General features: G+C 35.3%; 1 protein-coding gene across 1 annotated transcript in view; it reads right to left on the bottom strand.

Annotated features, from left to right (window-relative positions):
- The window catches only part of LOC137237695 (uncharacterized), a 138,309-nt gene extending 137,273 nt beyond the window's left edge, over positions 1-1,036 (bottom strand). Inside the window, exon 1 of the mRNA XM_067761724.1 lies at positions 956-1,036. The gene's annotated coding sequence lies outside the window, so the exon portion shown is untranslated. The remainder of the gene's footprint in view (positions 1-955) is intronic.
- Positions 1,037-22,791: the final 21,755 nt, after the last annotated feature.

Raw genomic sequence — 22,791 nt, 5'->3', positions numbered from 1 at the left:
AATTGAATATATTCCAAAGAGTAATAGCTATTCCAGACCCTCCCCTTCCCATTGAACCAAAAAAAAAACGCTAAAATAGCAGCTAACAATTGTCAGATATTAGTGAAATCAATGAATATTACCTTCGAGGAACACTAAAATTTGTGCTTTTAATCCTTCGGCGGCCACCGTGGTGTGATGGTAGCTTACTCCGCCTGCCACACCGTATGCCCTGGGTTCGCACTCCGGGCAAAGCAACATAAAAATTTTAGAAATAAGGTTTTTCACTTAGAAGAAAGTTTTTCTAAGCGGGGTCGCCCCTCGGCAGTGTTTGGCAAGCGCTCCGAGTGAATTCGAGTGAGTCCGAGCAAATTGGAAGAGAAGCTCTGCCTTAGATCTCTTCGGAGGTTATCGCGCCTTACATTTATTTTTATTTAGTCCTTCGCACAGACTAAAAAACATTTATGTTTGCTAGCAATTGTGACCAATGACGTAGTTGAAGACGCCAACACATTTTTTAAACTAAATGTGAAAAATGTTTGCAAATACACATAAACCACTTACGTAACTGATTGCTGAGGAGGCGAGCATACTGAGCTTTTACTCGCATTCAAAATTATAGCCATTACGTTTGCATATATTTGCATTGATCGATTTCTTATTTGACTTCTGACTCTGAAAACAAAGTAATTGCAACATGAAGCAAAGCCATTGTGTAATTATTTATCCACCCCCCTAATGAAAATCAGGAAATATGTTGTGGACATCTGATTGGTGGTCTAAAGTCAAATAAAGCTGCATTGCTTAGACGCAAATAATTGTAACATGTGGTAGAGCAAGTCTGGTATTATAATGAGTATTTTTCATTATTTTAAAACTTTTATGAAAGCATATCATAACCGCAACACTATGGGCACATCTCTTCTATACGAAATCACTTATGGGTCAGTTTAGTCAGCTGCATCGAAATACTTACCAAAAAAGGAGCGTGTGGTTGGTTCTTGCCCGGCCGAAGAGACCCGTCTGGACCGCGCTCTTGGCGTCATTTTGATTCGTTTTCGTCTGAAACCAATTAATTACAATGGTGGACAATATAGCACTTTTTGTCTGTTACTTGGAATTTTTCTTTGATTCTCATTAATTTGGAGTCGCTGACTTCAAATTTGCCCTCACATTTAATCTAGTAGGTAGAGATTTTGACGGGTATCATATAAAATAATATAATCCTATGGACACATCTCTTCTATACGAAATCACTTATGGGTCAGTTTAGTCAGCTGCATCGAAATACTTACCAAAAAAGGAGCGTGTGGTTGGTTCTTGCCCGGCCGAAGAGACCCGTCTGGACCGCGCTCTTGGCGTCATTTTGATTCGTTTTCGTCTGAAACCAATTAATTACAATGGTGGACAATATAGCACTTTTTGTCTGTTACTTGGAGTTTTTCTTTGATTCTCATTAATTTGGAGTCGCTGACTTCAAATTTGCCCTCACATTTAATCTAGTAGGTAGAGATTTTGACGGGTATCATATAAAATAATATAATCCTATGGACACATCTCTTCTATACGAAATCACTTATGGGTCAGTTTAGTCAGCTGCATCGAAATACTTACCAAAAAAGGAGCGTGTGGTTGGTTCTTGCCCGGCCGAAGAGACCCGTCTGGACCGCGCTCTTGGCGTCATTTTGATTCGTTTTCGTCTGAAATCAATTAATTACAATGGTGGACAATATAGCACTTTTTGTCTGTTACTTGGAGTTTTTCTTTGATTCCCATTAATTTGGAGTCGCTGATTTCAAATTTGCCCTCACATTTAATCTAGTAGGTAGAGATTTTGACGGGTATCATATAAAATAATATAATTAAAATTTTTTTTTAGTTAAAAGGTTTTATTGAAAGCAATACTTACATAAAGTAATAATAATACTAAAAGCTAGAAAATAATTAGGTAGGTCATAGGTACTAGTCATCTCAATCCACATCAATCTAGGGCGTTGATCAGACAATTCAATAAAAGCGTTGGACTCGTGAAATTTCTAAAAATGTGAGGCGTAGCATAACTTAATTAGCATAAAATAATTGTCTGATCAACGATCCTTGCGCCGCCTAGCGGCGAGTTTTTTTTCATAGGTCGCTTTCTATTCATGTATGTATAATGTGTTCCAAAGATGAGCCAAATCGGACCAATACGATTTTTTAGAATTCCTCGATCCTTGCGCCACCTATTGGATTATTTTCTCATTATTGCATTGTCATCGAGTTCTGAACTATATCCCAAGTTTCAAGCTTGTAGCTTATCGGGAATTTACTTAAATTTTAATTACAAAATTCTGTTCGGCCGGCCGCTACACAGAGTCAAGCTAAATAAAAATAAAAATAAAATAAAAATAAAAATAAATGTAAGGCGCGATAACCTCCGAAGAGATTTTAGGCCGAGCTTCTCTTCCAATTTGCGTCGTGCTCCTCTTGATTTTCCCTACAAATTGGCGAGACGGGACCTACTTGTTTAACACCGACTCCGAAAGGCATCTGCAAGGCAGATGAGTTTTCACTGAGAGCTTTTTATGGCAGAAATACAATTAGAGCGCTTGCCAAACACTGCCGAGGGGCGACCCCGCTTAGAAAAATTTTCTTCTAATTGAAAAACCTTATTTCTAAAATTTTGATGTTGCTTTGCCCGGGGTGTGAACCCAGGGCATACGGTGTGGTAGGCGGAACACGCTACCATCACAACACGGTGGCCGCCAAGCTAAATAAAGCCGTTTAAAAACACTTCTCAGTTGACATATTACCATAGTAGGCGTAGCAACTATTTTAATCCATTTCGTTATTTATTATGAGCTGGACTGTTCAAAAATGTGTATATGAAAGTATAAATGACAATACATATACAAAATTATATGTACACTTAAACGTTTTTAAATTGAAAACAAAAAAAAAATATTTTAAATGTTTAAAAAATTTCGATGGTCCCCTTAATGAATAAATTTTGAATTAAAATGTCTCTCTGTACTACAATATTTTAAAACAGTTTTTGATGTCAATTTGTTAGTGTAAATTTGAAAATCATACGGAAGTGCCTTGGCTTCATAAGGAAGTGCTTTTTCTTTGCACTTGCACTTGATGGTGAATAGATTCCAAGTGGCGTATATGAAAGATGTGTTGTGCCATTACGCTTATGGGTAAAATAAAAAAGACCTCATGTCAAGTACCAAACTCTTGTTTGGCGTGAACCATCGGACCATCACAGCAACTCTTATATCTGTGTGGTCAATATAACAGGAATAAACCGCAAAAATCACTCTTAATGGATTTATCCCAACCTATTGACTGCTGTTCGACCAGCCCGTATTGCTAAACATTCATTAGTACCTGAACCCAGTACATTCTGGCATCAGTCAAATACATTTCTAAAACGTTACCTTAACTGCGTTGTGAAAAGATGAAAACTGAAATTTTCGATGGCCCACAGATTAGAAAAGTAGTTTGTGGTCCAGAGCTCCCGCATGAAAGCACCTGAATAATGTGTCACTGTATTAATATTCTGTAGTTGTTGCTGCGAATGTTTCCTTAAACATCGGCCAGTCTTTTGGACGACCATCGAATTCTGGTAAATCACAGAGCTTACGTATTGCACCCGTTTGGGGATTTTTTTGGAAGCAACCTACTGCGCGGGATGCAGCTGTAATTATTCCATCACTGAGCCCCATGCCGACTGCGCCTGTTTGCATCTGCCTGGTTTTCCTCAGTTCTTCTTGTAGAGCTTGTACTTGCTGCAGAATTTCTGCTAATCGCATTTCCACTGATGGCTGCACGTTTCTATTTTCTAAGGGTTGCTCGACTACTGTTTCATTAAAATCATTGCCGTTATCACTATCTCCCTCCCTCTCATTGGGGTCTCCGCTCGCCATAGAACATGTTAATGGCATGTTTATAACTGTATCTTGTTTCAGTACAAAATGGCGCTCCGTTATTTTCCCCGCCTTATTTCTAGTTTTGAGGTTATGTTTTCTCGGTATCGCTGAACCTAACCAACCAACGAACTACCTAACCAAATCAATCCAAAAAGACACTTACCAAATCTCTGCAATTTATTTGCTGCCTCTGGTTCCCACGCCAAAACGATTTACCTTCACGTTGACGATTTTTTCAGCACGAGCACTGCTTTGGATTTCTAATTTTTATAAATGACATCCACGTCTTATATTCTTAAACATTCATCTGTGCGTTCTCCTTCCTACGAGAAGTCGAAATAATGTCGCTTTTCCAAAGAAAAAGCGAAATAAAGAACTTGTTTTAATCGCACGCGGCGGTGGGTGCCTCCAAATAAAATCCACACAACCAATCTCTTAAATTTGAGAAAAACCTTTTTAGGGTTGGGGTTGGGAGCTTTATTTCCTACAACACAAAATTTACATATAAAATATTACAATATAAGAATGTTACAATGTTATTTAGATAAAATAAACTCACGCTTTTGTACGACCACGCACTCCATCGCCAATCTTGTTACTTTGTATTACATTTAATTATCACTTTCTTTAGGTATGGGAGACTTGGCGATGAAGTAGGCCTAATAATCGACTGTAGGGTTCTTATTATTTTTATTTAACTTTGTGTTTAAGTTACTTTGAACTTTGTAATTTTAATATGTTTTATCAATATTTTAGTTTTCAATATTGATTTTTCAATTATCAAAAATTTTCATTCTTTGAAATTTGTAAAAAAAAAGAGCTAAAAAGATCAAAATAAAATATTGTGACGAATATGAGTGACATTAATGCGGCAATTACCCACCGACGTGTGCCGTACGTACGGCCGTTTGTCGTACGAAGCACGTTTGACCGAACTCTCAAAAGCCCGTAGGAATCATTGTGTGCGTCTGTGTACATGTACATAACATATTTGTGTGTGTATTGTTTACAGATAAGCACTATTGCCATTGACCATTTTGCATGCATGTTTATGGAAACATCAACTTTTTCCAATTTAATTTTTGATGTTGTAAAAGGCTGGAATTAATATTAATTATATATAAATAGATTAAATATTTCTAATCAGCACTTTTACATAATTATTTCGAATTATTTTCACAATTTTTCAAACTTTAATTAGGTGTTTTTGCATAAAATTGCAAACGGGCAAAAATTAGGGCACAAAAGTTTACTAGGCAACTCTGTCTAGTGAGAGAGCTTTTTTCTACGTACGTTCGTGAGTAACCACGGCTTAATGCGGCAGTTACTCACGAACGTACGTACCAAAAACGTGTCAGCTGACACGACCTATCTTATGAGTGTGCAATGTAAACGAAAACTCACCGACGTGCAACGCCCGCATGTACGTAGCCCGGAACGTAGAAATCAAAACAATTTTGATTTTTTCCGTAAGAACGTGTCAGCTGATCGCTCTCTCACTAGACAGAGTTGCCTAGTAAACTTTTGTGCGCTAATTTTTGACCGTTTGCACTTTTATGCAAAAAAACCTAATTAAAGTTTGAAAAATTGTGAAAATAATTCAAAATAATTATGTAAAAGTGCAGATTATAAACATGTAATCTTTTTATACTTATTTAATATTTATTCCGGCCTTTTATAATATCAAAAATTAAATTGGAAAAAGTTGATGTTTCCATAACCATGCATGCAAAATGGTCAATGGCAACAGTACTTATCTGTAAACAATACACACACAAATATGTTATGTACATGTACACAGACGCACACATTGATTCATACGGGCTTGAGAGTTCGGTCAAACGTGTTTCGTACGACAAACGTCCGTACGTACGGCACACGTCGGTGGGTAACTGCCGCATAATTGATACTCACATCCCTAGTCTGATGCTAAGTAAATGAAGTTACAACAACAATAAAGCAGGCAGTCACTTGTATCTACATAAACGAATCAATCATTATGTCTACACATATGTACGTACACGCAGGGAGAAACAGTGCACAAACACATGCATATATCTTATCTGAGATGCTCCCAAAATTATGCAATTGTAATTGTGGAACTGTCGCTCACAAATACACGCATATGAGAAGCTATATACGTGCATCTATAGCAGGGCTATTCAAAACTGAAAGTGCACCTGTGTTAGTGAGAGCGCAATCGTAGCGATGATCATGCGGGTGAATTGATTTTTCATTTAGTCGCTTACCAGCAAGCAACAAGCTAACAACAAGCATATGTATCGCGCATAATTTTTCATACATATTTTGATACCGATCAGCCGATACCCACCACCGATGTTGCTACGCCAAGTGCCAAGCGACGACTAATGCGGCAGTTACCCACCGACGTGTGCCGTACGTAAGGACGTTTGTCGTACGAAGCACGTTTGACCGAACTCATGGCGGAACGATCCAAGGTGGCAGCATTATGACATACCTACAAACATAAATAAAAATTCCATGTACTTTGTTTTTGTAAATTCAATGGACAAATGTCAAAATCGTACTGTGTCGGAAGTTGATGTACCAAATCAAATAAAAAAAGCGTATAATCAACTGTGCCATGCTGCCACCTTGTATCGTTCCGCCATGGACCGAACTCTCAAGCCCGTAGGAATCAATGTGTGCGGCTGTGTACATGTACATAAGATATTTGTGTGTGTATTGTTTACAGATAAGCACTGTTGCCATTGACCATTTTGCATGTATGCTTATGGAATCATCAACTTTTTCCAATTTAATTTTTGATATTGTAAAAGGCCGGAATACTATTAAATAAGTATAAATAGATTAAATATTTATAATCAGCACTTTTACATAATTATTTCGAATTATTTTCACAATTTTTCAAACTTTAATTAGGCGTTTTTGCATAAAATTGCAAACGGTCAAAAATTAGCGCACAAAAGTTTACTAGGCAACTCTGTCTAGTGAGAGAGCGATCAGCTGACACGTTCTTACGGAAAAAATCAAAATTGTTTTGATTTCTACGTTCCGGGCTACGTACGTACGGGCGTTGCACGTCGGTGAGTTTTCGTTTACATTGCGCACTCATAAGATAGGTCGTGTCAGCTGACACGTGTTTTCTACGTACGTTCGTGAGTAACTGCCGCATTAAGCCGTGGTTACTCACGAACGTACGTAGAAAAAAGCTCTCTCACTAGACAGAGTTGCCTAGTAAACTTTTGTGCCCTAATTTTTGCCCGTTTGCAATTTTATGCAAAAACACCTAATTAAAGTTTGAAAAATTGTGAAAATAATTCGAAATAATTATGTAAAAGTGCTGATTATAAATATGTAATCTATTTATACTTATCTAATTTGTATTCCGACCTTTTACAATATCAAAAATTAAATTGGAAAAAGCTGATGTTTCCATAAACATGCATGCAAACTGGTCAATGGCAACAGTGCTTTGTTGTAAACAATACACACACATATATGTTATGTACATGTACACAGACGCACACATTGATTCCTACGGGCTTGAGTGTTCGGTCAAACGTGCTTCGTACGACAAACGTACGTACGTACGGCACACGTCGGTGGGTAACTGCCGCATAACTCAATCAACGACGAAAGAGCGAATCATATGCGTGTGAATTGAGAGGGCACAATTGTGCTATGAAATGAATAGCTCTGATCTATAGTTATAATTATATGGCGGTAACTAAGTAAATTCTGGAAGCGCCTAGAAGATGCCACGGGGAAATCACAGAGTATAAAGACGCTATCTAGCGAGCAATAGCAGTACTATTTGAAAATAGTAGAGTTATTTATTGTGAAGTACTTTAATAAAGGACATTTTGCATTATTAAATATTGGAGTTATTTATTCAACAGTTTAGTGATCGAACTTAGCAAAAGGGCAAATAAGAGGATTTGCAGTAAATTCGTTAAAATATAACCAAAATACGTTTCAAAAAAAAAAAAAAAGAATTTTTAATTTTACCCTTTTTAATAGCTGACATAGCAAAACCAATAATTGGTGCTGATTTTTTATGTAAATATGGCCTGCTTATTGATATCAAAAATAAACGTTTAGTTGACCCATTGACAAATCTTTCAGTCAACACGATCTCATATTTCTGTAATGTTCCTCTTCCAAAAATTGTTTCAGTAGATAACAAATATACAAAATTATTAAAAAAATTGTCCATCATTGATAGCTGAACCAGATTATTTGAAGCCAGTTAAGGATACTACGGTCCACAGACTTGTTACTGAAGGAAACCTTCCTTTTTGTAAGCCAAGGCGCTTGGATCCAATTAAATTTAAAGTGACCAAAACCGAGTTCGATTTTCTACTATAAACTGGAATTTGTAGACCCTCAAATTCCTCAGTAGCATCTCCATTACATTTAGAACCAAAAAAGGATATTAACGCCTTGCGTCCTTGTGGTGATTTCCGCAGATTGAATGTTATTACAATACCTGATCGTTATCCTTTACCTCATATACACGATTTCAATCTTTGAAACAAAAATATATTTTCCAAAATTGATTTAGTAAAAGCATACCATCAGATACCAATGGCCAAAGAAGATATTTTCAAAACGGCAAAAAGAGCTCGAGTTTTTGCGTATGCCTTTCGGATTGAGAAATTCTTCACAAACCTTCCAGAGATTTATTAATGAAATTGTTAACTGTCTAGATTTTGTATTTGCATAATTAATGAATTACTTATTGCGAGTGAAAATGAAGAAGAAAATTTAACGTGTACTTTTCGAACGACTATCCGAGTATGGGATAAATATAAAACCAAGTAAATGTGTTTTTGTTGTTAACAATATTGACTTTTTAGGACACAATATTTCTAGTTCTGGAATCAGGCCATCCGATGATAAAACAGCAGCCATACATAATTTTGAACGTGCAAAACTATTAAACAGGCACACAAATTTAAAGGAATGGTAAACTATTGCCATAGGAATATTCCAAATCTAGCTGAGTACACGAATAAAATATATGATTTAATTAATAGAACAAACAAAAAACGCGATAAAACATTAATATTGGACGACATATAAACTAAAAGCTTTGACTTAACTTTTGCTTTAAGCTCAAAAACGGAGCGCAGCCCTAGGCAAAGAAGACATCTAGAATTTATTGCGTCATTTACTAATGATATACAGTATATAAAAGGAAAAGATAATGTTGTAGCTGATACATTGTCACGAGCTTTCGAAGTTGATTCCATTAAAATTTCAGAGATAAATTTAAAAGTTTTACAAAATGAACAACAGAAAGTTAATAAACTAAATGAACTAACGAACAGTCAACATTTTAATAACTTTAAGTCAATCAAAATTCCTGTACTAAATTTTAATATTTGTTGTGAAATTTCGGGTGAATATTCCCGCCCGTATGTTCCATATAATTTAAGAAAAACGATTTTTGAAATGTTACACTGAAAGAAAAACGCTGGTAAAATCAACCGAAATACGGGTCAATTCAACCGAAATTTCTGTCAATTTTTATACATCGCAACAAGATGTTGAATCAACTGCGCACAAATCGTTGATTCGTAATTGACCGTTTTAGTAGTCAATTGAACAAAAAAAGTTGTTGCGACAACTTTGAACGAAAGTACCTATGTTGCGGCATTTTCAAGGCAGATGAGTTTTCACTGAGATCTTTTCATTGCAGAAATACACACAAAGTGCTTGCCGAACAGTGCCGAGGGGCGACCCCGCTTAGGAAAATTTTCTTCTAATTGAAAAACCTTATTTCTAAAATTTTTATGTTGCTTTGCCCGTGGTGTGAACCCAGAGTCTTCGGTATGGTAGCGGAGCACGCTAACATCATACCACGGCGGCCACCATATACATACGTAAAAATGTGCATACATATAGTACGCAGCATGCATAAGTACAAAGTAGAGAGCGCGGTGAGCGTAAAATTCTCTTCGAAATTTGCTCATGTATTGACTGTTGATCGCTGCTGGAATGACAAGTGAGATGAGTTGTGTTAACAAAAAAATCAGTTAGATTGATTAGGAATCTGTTAATTATAGAATTTTGTTAACTTAAGGGCGACAATTTCTCTTCTGTTGAAATGACTAAACTAATTTGTTCGCTTGAAAAAGAACTCGGTCGAGTTAACCATAATTCGATCAATTTCACCGAATCTCCGTTAAGTCAAGAACAACAGAACCGATTTGTAGATTTTACTAGCACCATTTATTTCAGTGTACATGGAATATCACATCCAGGTACAAAGGCTACTCGTAGACTAACAATTAAAAAATATTTTTGCCCAAATATGAACAAACAAATTAATCTATGGTCTCGAGAATGTATCAGTTGCCAAAAGTCGAAGGCTGACAATAAGCCTATTACACCAATTTTCAAAATTCCAATACCTAAAAGTAGATTTCATCATATTCATTTGGATATTGTAGGCCATTTACCAATATCAAAAGGAAATCGATATATTTTTACTTTAATTGATAGATTTACTCGGTGGGCGGAGGCATGTCCATTAAAAGATATTTCTTCTGCAATTATTGCAAAGAAATTGTTTAATGAATATATTTCTCGTTTTGGCGTTCCTTTAGAAATAACAACAGATCAGGGCACCCAGTGCACATCAAATTTGTTCTCGGAACTAACTAAATTACTTGGGAGTCATCATATGAGCCGTTTATTTTGAAAGTGGCATAAGTCATTTCATGTCGTTTAGGTTCAGTGATAATTTGTTTGTATCTCTCCTCGCCTCCAGTTTGTTAGAGTTCAATATCCAAAAGATGCAATTCTTATTATTATTTTATAATTGTAGAACCATCTATATATGCATTCGTTCAAAAATAAGAATGCATTTAAGACCATGAGTTGGAAATGACTTATGCCACTTTCAAAATAAACGGCTCATATAAACACATCTGCCTACCATCCTCAAGCTAATGGAATGGTGGAACGTTTTCATAGACAGTTAAAATTATAAATTATGACTAGAAATGGGCTCAGAGATTGGTATCAAGGGTTGCCGATAATACTTCTGGTTTTGCGATCAACTTTCAAAGAAGATGTTACGGCTAAACCTACAGAAATGATTTATGATCAAAATTTACGGTTACCTGGTGAGCTTTTTGTCTCGGTTAATGAAAATTTAATTTCATCAGATGTCTTAAATAACTAACGTGAAAACTTTAAAAATTTTAGATCAAATTTAGTCCATCATCAAAATGCTTCTAATATTTTTATTCCAAAGGACTTACAAGGTTGTAAGTTTGTTTTTGTGTGTGTTGTAAACAAACATGCTTTACAACATCTATATGAGTGTCCTTATAAGGTCATCGAAAAAGACATAAAAAATTGCAAGGTGGAAATAAATGATGAAATAAAAAATATTGCCGTTGATCGTTTAAAACCAGCATTTATTGATGTTGCACAAATTCCTAACACTACAACCAAAAAGGAATTTACTTTTAATTTGTTTAACAACAATTACTTTGAACTTTATAATTTTAATATGTTTTATCAATATTTTAATTTTCAATATTGATTTTCCAATTATCAAACATTTTCATTCTTTGAAATTTGTAAAGCAAAAAAGACTTAAAAAGATCAAAATAAAATATAATCAAAATACGTTTTTAAAAAAAGAATTTTTAATTAACGACAAACTTAAATTAACAGATAGACACATCCCTAACTACTTCACTCTTAGGAACTAATTATGGCAAAATTAATACAAGCTCAACAGCGGCAACACGTATGTTAGCTGGTTACAGCTGGAGCGTTCAGAGAGGTGCTTCTGAATCGACGCATTAAAAAAAATGTCTTTAAAAAAAATTGATAATAATAAAGTTTAGTTACTATAAAAAATTATTTTTACTAAAAACTTTAAACTTTTAAAACCTACTTTTACATTCATGCATAAAATCCCATGCAACAGAACCTGTATCGGCCAGGGTTATCAGACTGCTGTACCCAGTGATAGTATTGCTCAAACCATCTGGTTAAACCTATATACCTACTATTGTTCTTTGTAGAGCATTGATTCTATTCTAAAATCGGGCATCACAAAACTGCCTCAAGTACGGGCCTAATATTCGCCAGGACTGTACACTCGCAGAGGAAATGTGTAACTGTTTCCCTTTAAGCCTCCTGTTTACAGGTTCTACACTGGACATTGAATATCTATTCTTTCTGAAAGTAGGCCGATTACACTCAAAGAAAAACGCCGTTCTAAAATCCAGCATAACTCAATTCGAGCTCTTCATCTTCTTACTTTTTTGTTCTTGAAAAACGAACTACCTGTTCTTAAAACAACAACCTTGTTCTTGAACTGACACCATTTTCTTGAAAAGAGAACGGCTGTTCTTAAATTATGATCAAATGTTCTACTACTGAGAACGAATGTTCTTAAATTAAGTACAATAGGGGGACTGAAATGTTAAAGCATATAAATTTATAAGGTGTAAAATTATATCTATTTACACACGCTGTTATATGAACGCACGTAGTAATATTCTTGATAAACTTATTGTTTATCAGCTGTATTATTGCCAAAAAAAAAAAACATTTTTTGATTGTTATACAAATTAAAAAATACCAAGATTAAGTAAAAAATCAAAACTAAAACGTCTTTACTAAGATATACTTGTAAATGACTTGCTGATGTTGGAGATTTCTGATGAAAATGCCGTCTGTAATGTCTGCAAGGTTGCATTCCTTTGAGTTTACCGCGTTTACACAATAGGGGGACTCATTTAACCGTATAAATGCCTTATAAAGTGTGTAAACGTATAAATTTATCTAGTGCGTAAACGAACTGTCAAATTTTGTATGAAAAATCATTTACACAATTTGTATAAATTTACGCGCACATTTCATTGTGTAAACGCGGTAAACTCAAAGGAATGCAACCTTGCAGACATTACAGCAGGCATTTTCATCAGAAATCTCCAACATCAGCAAGTAAAGGCGTTTTAGTTTTGATTTTTCACTTAATTTTGGCATTTTTTAATTTGTATAACAATCAAAAAAATTTTGTTTTGCTATAATACAGCTGATAAACAATCAAGTTTATCAAGAGTATTACTAGGTGCGTTCATATAACAGCGTGTATAAATGGATATAATTTTACACCTTATAAGTTTATATGCTTTCATGAGTCCCCCTAATGAAATGTTCGCGTAAATTTACACAAATTGTGTAAATGATTTTTCATACAAAATTTGACAGCTCGTTTACGCATTAGATAAATTTATACGTTTACACATTTTATAAGGCATTTATAAGGTTACATGAGTCCCCCTAATGTTCTTAAATTAAGTTCACGAAAAATGAAAGGGTACAATTCATATGCACTACAATGCAACATTTGGCACGAGCTACCAAGCAGTTGTAGTGCCCCAGCGGCTATGATGTTGTGGTTGCGATCGTGTGGCGCGAGTTCGATCACCGTCAAACTCTGAATTTTTTTAAAACAATTTTTTTATGTTCTTTTTTTTAACTCTTATTTTTCGTTCAGTTCCATTCACATATGCAGAGGTAATTCTCAAACTTGTTATGAAATGTTTTAAGTATATATGCAGATTACGTCTTCAAATAAAAATAAATTCTTATAAGAGAAATGAATGAACAAAATGCATAATATGCATTTTTTCTTAAATTTTTGAATTTTAATAAAAATTTTTTTTTATAAATATTTTTTATTTATAACAAAAAAATTATTATTAATAAAAAATAAATAGGTACCTATTCAACAAAAAAAAAAAAATACCTATCCCTCCCACCAAAGATCAAGAACGAACCGTTCTTGAATTGAGACCAAAAAATGTTAAATCGACCCCAAATTGTTCTCGAAGCGTGAGAACGAAAAATCTTAAATCACCCCAAGTAGTGCTTGAAATAAGCACAGAAGTTTCACACATCAATACCAAACTGGTCATAAAATACGAACGGTGTGCTTGGAAAAACTGTTCTTAAAACAAGCCCATCGGTCACGAGTTAAGAAAAAACGTACTTAGAAGACTTTTGCCAACGAATGTTCTTAATTTTGAACTTGTTTCGTTCGTTTTAGATCGATTTTTTCTCTGAGTGTAGTGTCCTTTAATTATGGCCGTGGCTCTAAACCTTTCTTTATTATACTTATTTAGTAAATTCTCTGTACTTTTCTGAATGTGGGCTGTCCTAGTTTCGGTAATAGACTGAGTTGTTTTGGCATTTTTTCTTTAATTTATGCCTAGACATCTAAAAGATATAAGCGAGTTCAACGAGGCGCTCTAGTGGTAGCTTCTTCGCGAACATCACGGTACTTCATGTCTATTTTCATTAAATTTCCTAACGCATTGACATGGCCGGACTTTCCCTTACTGCCAATTATGTATACCAATTTTCAAGGAATCTCAAACGAAGCAGTAACCCTAATGCTAAATATTAAATGCCTGATATAAACTCATAACAAGTTGTTTCTTCTAGTATTTTACCAACCCTATAACAGTCAACTGATTGACGCTGGTCTGCCTCTCAGGCGGATAAGACAGCACATCCATAAACCCAAGGTGTTCCGGCAGACCTTCAGTAATACCCACAACAAGTTGGTCCTTCATTCGAACAACAGGCGAACGTTTTAATTATATCTGAGTCATAACATTTGATAGAGCAAAAAAGTAATATGCACAGGTAGACCCGAGTCTCTGACACAACTCTGTTCTGAGTATTGCAATATGCTATGCCATGCACATTGCAAGCCATCTCTTCGTATGATCAATGAAGGCAACTTATCTAACTTGTTGAGAACACCATAAAATATTAAGCAGGCTCAACGTCTGTTACAAAAAGACACTAAAAACAATTCAATCACGATTCTGGGCATGTGCTTCAATCTTTTTTACAAATCATAGGATTATGGAATCTTATATCGAGAACACAGCAGCCTAAACTTTTTCAAATTATAGTCCTTGAAACGCTTTGGTTGTTATACGCCCTGTCAGACCCGTTAAAAAAACATATCGAGCATCCCAAGGAAAATCGTAAATTTTGGCCGATTTTCTAATGTATCTTCTTATTGATTTTTAAAGTCACAATATTTCAAATAATCGTATATTACAACTCAATGTACAGAGGAGGGAGAATTAAAGAATTATGTGACATAAAAAACTGAAATACTACATATTTATTATTGATTTGTTATCGAAAATGTATCGATTACTAATCCTATAGCTATCGATATGTTATCAAAAAATTATCAATTTGGTATCGGAGTGTTGCCGATTCGTGATGGGCGTATAATCGATTTTTTCTGGAAGCGCTATCGATTTGCTATCAAAAAGCTACCGATTTCTTATCGGAATGCTGCCAATTTGTTACCGGCGTATTATCGATTTGTTATCGACGACTCTACAGTTTGTTATGAAACAGATTTCGATTAACATGTTAACAACTGGTGCATTGACAATTACGTTGTACTATTGTATTCTTGTTAAAACGAACGGAAAGAGAAATAAATGCAGATCGAGAAAATATGTAGGTAAATGTTCGGGTATAAAAACTGTCAACTTTAGGAATGCGATTTTAAGAATTCGAATGCACAGGAAAAGAAACAAATTTGAAATACAGTGAAGCATTGTTCTTGTTCTGTCTTGGCCATTTGAAGTGGTCATAAGGCCAATTGAGCTTAGGTAAATTTATAATTTAAAGTCAATTGACGTTATGACAGTTAACTTTATATCACCCACCTAAAATAATAAGCTATCAGCTTTTCAAATTCAAACTTACCTTGCTTTGAAAATGCCGTTCGGAGTTGTCTTAAAACATCTGTCGAACGCATTTTGTGTCAAATTATCATTACTACATGCATACATATGAACTTACATACTTAGTATTTGCTTCTTAAACAATTAAATGTTGTTTAATAACGCCCGCCAAATTCTACCAAAACTATTCGTGTTACCAATAGAAAGAACACTAATACTAAAACGCAACCGTCTACCGAGCTGTGGTAAATCCCCCAGCGGGTTAGGGGATCAGAATATACCCGCGGTAGGAATGCCTGTCGTAAGAGGCGACTAAAATACCAGATTCAAGGGGCTGTGTAGCGCAACCCTTCAGGTTGCCAGCGCAATATATAGCTTCTCCAAACCCAATTGTCAACCTCACCTATCCGCGGCGAATCTGTTTCACTAACAGACGAGGCTCTGGCGACCCCAAGCTCCTCATGGAACTTGGGAATGGGGCGGGAGGGAATGGCCTGAAGGTTTAATGTGGCCACATAAATCGTTCCCGAGAAGGTCGGGCTAGCACCTTAATGGTGCTGTGGTACCGGAGCGTACCGGATCTGTATCCGGCAAAGGACCATCACATCGATAACACTCCCCAAAGCCTTCGGGGAGCAACCTTATCGCTACAACAACAACAACAACAGCTGTGGTAAAATTCAATAAAATCCGAATAATGGCGAACTTGTCCAAATTGCTGAATGCATAATGCATAGACTGCATACATACATAAACCTACATAAGCGAAAGCAACAATCAAAAAGCAAAACCGTTGAATAATTGAAATAAAATCGAGTCCTTATTGTTTTTACATATCTTATTTATTTTGTACGTGTGCTTGTGGCTGAACTCATCCTAAACGACTAGACCGATTTTAATGACATTTTGTGTATGTGTTCAAGAGGATTTCAGAATGCTTTAGATTCTTAGTTTGGTTTTAGAAGTGGACCAGGGACCGGCCTATGCCAAAAAATCGAATGTATGGTGCGATTAAAACTCGATACAGGGACACTTCTTTGACCAATATAATATTACCGATTTGGTATAGAAGTACAGTGTACTCTCTCTTAAACGGACACCTAAGAGACTGCGAAATTTGTCCGCTTATGAGAAAAGTATTATTGATGAATGTTTAAACAGTTTTATTTCCAAAACAAGAATATTAGTACATACAAATAAGACTGAGTTCGGAGGTTCGTAAAGCTTTATTCATAAATTAAAGAATAAAGTTTTGTGTACAAAATATTCAAAATAATTTTACAGAAAGTTATGTTGTGACGTTTTTTGAACCTTTCCAGCCAGCCGGATGATGCACTAAAATCGTTGTAATTGAGTCTCACTGCAATTTCTTTAGCTTTGCTTATAAGTGTGCCTGACAGAGGAATGCTCTTATTTTGAGCCTTCACAAACCATTCGTAGCACAATTTATCAATATTAAGGCCTTTGGGCTTCAGCTGACTCCTTTTTCTCTCCGGGTTGACGTCAGTGTCCCACAAACTTAAAATTTGATCTTTGTTTATGATAATACTAGCAGCTTGCGTTTTGCTGATCTTACATTTCTTTGCCAACTCTCGTACACTTAGTTTTTCTTTCTTATGAATTTCAATGACATTAACTTTGTGTTTAATACTCAACACTACTTTAGGCATTGCGATTCACGTGCGTACACACAAGAAGATACTAACTACGTGTATGCAATAGGTACATACATTTTTATGTTTTTTACTGTATTGAAAATAGGTTCTTCGTATTTAGGGGATTCCCCTACATCCATGCACGTATTAGTAAATAAGCAACAGCTGTACGAATATGGTAAAGAGTAAATGAAAAAAAAGTGTTGTAAGCTGTCCGGTTATAGGAAATTAAAACGCCCTTTGGGGTAAAAGCAAGTGTCCGCGTCCTGTTATGGGAGGGTTGTCCGCTCAAAAGGGGAAAACTTAAAAAATGCTTAAGGATTTTTTGGTACTGAAAAAATTTTCCGTTTATGAGAGGTGTCCGCTTAAGAGAGGTGTCCGTTAGGAGAGAGTACACTGTACTTCCGTGACTAGCTCACTGCCAACTTTTTTTCTGGGAAGCACACCAGGGACCGACCTGTTCGAAAAAAAATCTAAAAATTCGTTGGTACTAAATTGTTGAATGCGGCTTATTATTGAGAAACATTTAAGAGAGGGGTAAAACAGAAACAAATCGGGAAAGCATCACAGAGAGGAACATTATCAGGCAAGGGATCATCTCAATTATCTCTTGCACCTGTATCAGTGTCATATAGTTTCTCAGTGATTTATAGAAGTAAAGATTTTGAAGTCGGTTGGCCATGTGAAGCAGGTATTCCATATTTGAGGGAATTGAGGTGGAACTGGGAGTGGGAGTGGGACTAGGACTGAAAGTGGGAGGGTTAGTGGGAAAGGGAGTGGGTGTTGAAGTAAAAATGGGAGCGGAAGTACTATTAGGATTCGGAGTGGGAGTGGGAGTGGTAGTGGAAGAGGACGGGGAGCTGTAATTGGAGTGGAAATGGGTGCGGGAGTGAAAGGAAGATAAATGCAACAACGGAAGTACAAGAATAAGAAGAAAAATTGAGGATAAAGTATAAGAGAATGAGATAGAGAGTGAAGAGAGGAAGCGAGGCTAACTTTTGAAATGTAGGCAAATCAATTTTCGACCAAAACAAAGTCTGCCGCATATTCTAGTCGCAAATATATAAATATATGAATTAATTAAAAAGATCAACTCTTTTATTAAAACAAAAGTTATAATACACCATTTTAAGTTGTAATTGAGAAAGCTTCATATAGCGCTAGTTGTAATTACATTCATTAATTCGACCCGGTATCAGTGTCTGAAGTGTCGTCGATCGACTGACCTAGAGTCCATTTAGCATTAGTGCATAGCAGAGGTATACGCCGGTCAGTTAATCGGCGGCGTAGACCCTATTATATACCGGCGCCGACAAAGTGATCGGCGTAAACCTCTGAATTGAATGGCTGGACTTCAGATAATCACATTGTCCACAACTAAGGAATATGGAAACATACTGCTGACGTCAATGGTATGTTTGACGATCTGGAACAATATCATTAACTTGCGGATGAGTATCTTGGAGGCTTGGAAAGCGAAAATTAAAAAAAAATAATATTTGGAAAGGTTTTGTTTATATGTATTTAAGGAAATCGATCGGCCATTTCGGAAAGATCCGTGGCTTTTGCCTGAAAATCTCGCGGATCGTTCCAAAAATTTCGGGAGTAGAGAAGGAGAAATACTTAAAATAGTAAAATTTTTGTAGCGAAGTTTCACCGAAGCAGATGTTCTGGGTTAACTCTAATACCCGTCGTCGGCACGATTTCTTTAAATAATTTGAAATTAATTTAAATAAAAATAAGAAAATAAATTATCTACTAATAGTCATGGTCATGTTTTAGGAGCTACAATTTACGATGTTCGAACAGTAGCAATCCCGACCACCAGTCGCTACCACGCATCCTGGCCGTTATATCATATGCCAGCACAGAAGCTGTAGGATCGCGTCTTCGAACTCATACCATCGTTGACGTCACTTTCCTAGAAGCTCTAGGTGTAGCTCCGAAGACTTTCACGGATGTTTTTTACACCAAAAAATACCTTGAAATGTTAGGGAGTAACTATTCGGCCAAAGATGCCGCCCTCGAAATCATAAGCAGTCTAAATGGATATCATTGCATAACACATAGGTGAAGATCATATAATCCTTCGCGCATCCCCATAATTTAAACTTTACAAGGACCGTGGATAAAAGTTTTAAAATGTGTACCAAAATTTTCAGGCGTTTGTGTTCGATACATTGGCTTCAATAGTCTTAGTTTCCGGCCTTTTGATATACGAGCTCATTATGGGTGACCGCCTTCAGTTTTCAGACTAGTTCGACTATCCCGTATGTTAGGGTAGTAGAATACCCGCTCATTTGTTCGACTGTCTTGAGAAAGCTTTTGCTTCGCCACTTTCAGTGTTCTTGCGAAGGACAAAGCCTAACCTGGTTAAAAAATGTGCCTTCGTATTCACATTTGTAACAGAAGCCGTCACGTCTTGGTCACTAGATGGTTTATTGTAGTCATATAATACGTTGCCGAGATGGTCGGGCTAGTATCTTAATGGTGCTTATTACCGGAGCGTGCCGGATTTATATCCGGCAAAGCACCATCAACATCGATAACACTCCCCCAAAAAAAAGTATCTTTATCGTAATACAATAACAATAAAAAAAATTCTCATTTCCATATAACGCTTTCGCACTTATATCCGGCGCTTTCTAATTTCAAACTGACTATTCTCAAATACGAATAACGCTTTCGCGTTTTCGTTTGACGCTCGCTCATTTATAAATTACTTCTCTCATATCAAAGAGACGCTTTGCATTGACTCTTTCGCATTTAGATTTGACGCTTTCTAATATACAGTTGACCAGTCCAATTTACAATTTACAAGTCTTATTTCCAACTCACGCTTTCTCATTTACAATTGACTATTCTTATTTACAAGTGATGCTTTCTCATTTACAACTGGAAATGGTATAGTGCTATTTCGAAAACCGCCATAATCACTTCGTGATAATATGATAGCAATAGCCCGTAAATGTTTATTGCTTTGCCATTTTTAAACAAAAATTTAAGTTGAATAAAAACTATAATTAAGCACAAAATTAGGTTCTCCATTGAGGCTTCAAAGGCAAACAACTTCGTTAATTTAAAGTCTCCCAATGCCAGTGCAGGGATGATAAATAGATTTTTTCATTTTGTACTAAACGAGGAAACAAAATATCATCCAAAAATGTACCAAAAGTCTTCGTATGCGAATTTGAACCAAACTAGAGTTATATTCTGCTTCTTTATACAAAAATTGCTTTTAGTCAGGAAACTTTCTAACACAAATTAAAGGTAGTATAACAGGGAAATAAGATTTATGAAGAAATACTTTTCCAGAAAAAATAATAAAAGAAGTTTATTGATTGAAGCGTACAATTATGTACATTCTAAAAACATTTCTTTTTGAGTACCAGGAAGGAAAATAAAATTAATATTTAAAAAAATAAGAGCTGCATTCAATGCAAAAACATTTCATAAAAACATTTTAGATACAAAAGATTTAGTTTCAGGTATAAAAGGTGACAAATTTTCGCCTACATCTATACTAATAACTCATGTTTCAATCACTACATTAACAGTTCTTCTTCTTTGAGTTCTTAAAATACCTCAGTTTACAAAAAGCTTTTTTTTCGTATCTTTATTATGACAGCTACTGTTAGCTGATATCAAGTATTTACTTTTTATTAAATTCGAAACTGTGTTTAGTTGAAGTCTATTTCTACACTTAGTTTTAATTAAAGAAAATATCCTTTCTAAGTTTGTGGATGAATGTGGAATCGACAATATGCCTTGAACTATTCTATAAATTTTGGAAAACATATGCGCATTTAATTCATTTTTAACTGATCTTAATTCTTCCCAAAAGCTGCATATATTTAAATTCTTGAATTTTTAAGGCTCTCATTCTCTGCTAAAGCTCTAAATTCAGAATTAATTTTCCCTATTTTATCAAATGCAGATTTCGGAAACAGGTCCACAACTAAAGGCACAATACTATTTGTTTCACCGCTTAAAATACTTTCTGGTGAAAGCTTTGCAGCCCACAAAAAAGTTTTAACATTTAAATTTACTTTCTTTAATAAAGTACTACAAAATTGTATATAAAATGGTTTAGCACAGCTCTCAAATATGTGTACGTCATCTTTTTCGAAAAGGCTGTTTGATAGAATAATATCCACATTAACACCACAGTAAACTTCATCTGGGGTTAAGTCATTTTCGTCTGAATCAATATTTAACATAGAAAAAGGAGTCTAAATAAGATTTTTTATAAAATTTTTAATTTGGCAATAAGTAAATGTATGCGAATATCAGCAGACTGCATTTCTATATTCACATTATTTATTTCATTTAAAATATAAGAAATGAAAAATATACTTTCTAAATAGGACTTTGAGAAATTTCAGATATAAGATCACTGCTTTTATTTTCAAGTACGTAAACATTTAAATAATACTTGAGGGTATCCCATTGCTCAAGAATTCTATCTATGACTTCTTGTCTAGAAAGCCACCTTGTTGGGGCGTACTTTAGTATAACATGCATTTCTGTCCCGAAATCTTCTTGAAAACTCTGAAAGTCTGCCCTCCTAAGGGTGCTGTTACAAAATTGATAGTTTACGTCTTTTAAAAATGTATCAATTTTGTTGGGAAATACATCACAAGCTAAATTTAAAATGTGACAAACACATCCATTAACATGCAGATTTGGAACAACTTGCTTCAGACTTGCTTGTACTCCGCTTTTTGCTCTCATAATATCCGAGCAATTGCCGGCAGTGAAACCAATCATTTTTTCAAGTGGTATTCAATGGTCTTTCAAAGATTTAATAATGACATTAAAAATACCCTCCGTGCTACAATCGGTCAAAGGTATCAAATTTAAAAATCTATCAATGCACTTTTTATCTAAAGTTCGATTCAAAACTGCCAAATTTTTTGATATACATATATCAGTCGTTTCATCTATTATTAGAGAGTTTATCTGACAAAATGCAATTATGGATTTATAATTTTCTGTGCTTTAATTCTATTGATGCAAAATTTGTTCACAATTTTAGAATCAGTTATGCTATTTTTTATAAGCATATTTAAATGAACCATAATCGCAAATGGCAAATTGTGCTCGGCAACAAAGCAACGTAACTATATATGTATGTTTGTTTAACCCGGATAGTACCAATGTACTAAATATAGTACACCTAGATCATGTCGCGTCATGCTCGCATTTGAACCTTCTCGTTAGCGCGCAATGCAACAAAATGTTCATTATGCTTGCAGCAGTCGTTAGACATACATTGCACCAAAAATTTTAGAATATAAAGATATTGCATGCGCAAACTTCGGTGGAAAGCAGCGGAGCGTAACAAAATTCTAGTAGGTCACTTTCACCACACCAAAAACTTTAACACAATTTTTAACATAATTTAAGCACAGAAATACACTGACTGGAGTTTTAGTGAGTAAAAGTTAAAATTCTGAACACATTAGCTGAATAAAAAGTGTACAAATAATTATT

The sequence above is a fragment of the Eurosta solidaginis genome, chromosome 1, assembly GCF_040869045.1.
Source record: "Eurosta solidaginis isolate ZX-2024a chromosome 1, ASM4086904v1, whole genome shotgun sequence".
NCBI classification, from domain to species: Eukaryota; Metazoa; Arthropoda; class Insecta; order Diptera; family Tephritidae; genus Eurosta; species Eurosta solidaginis.
Note: the sequence above shows the minus strand (reverse complement) of the source record. Positions and strands in the feature narration are given on the sequence as shown.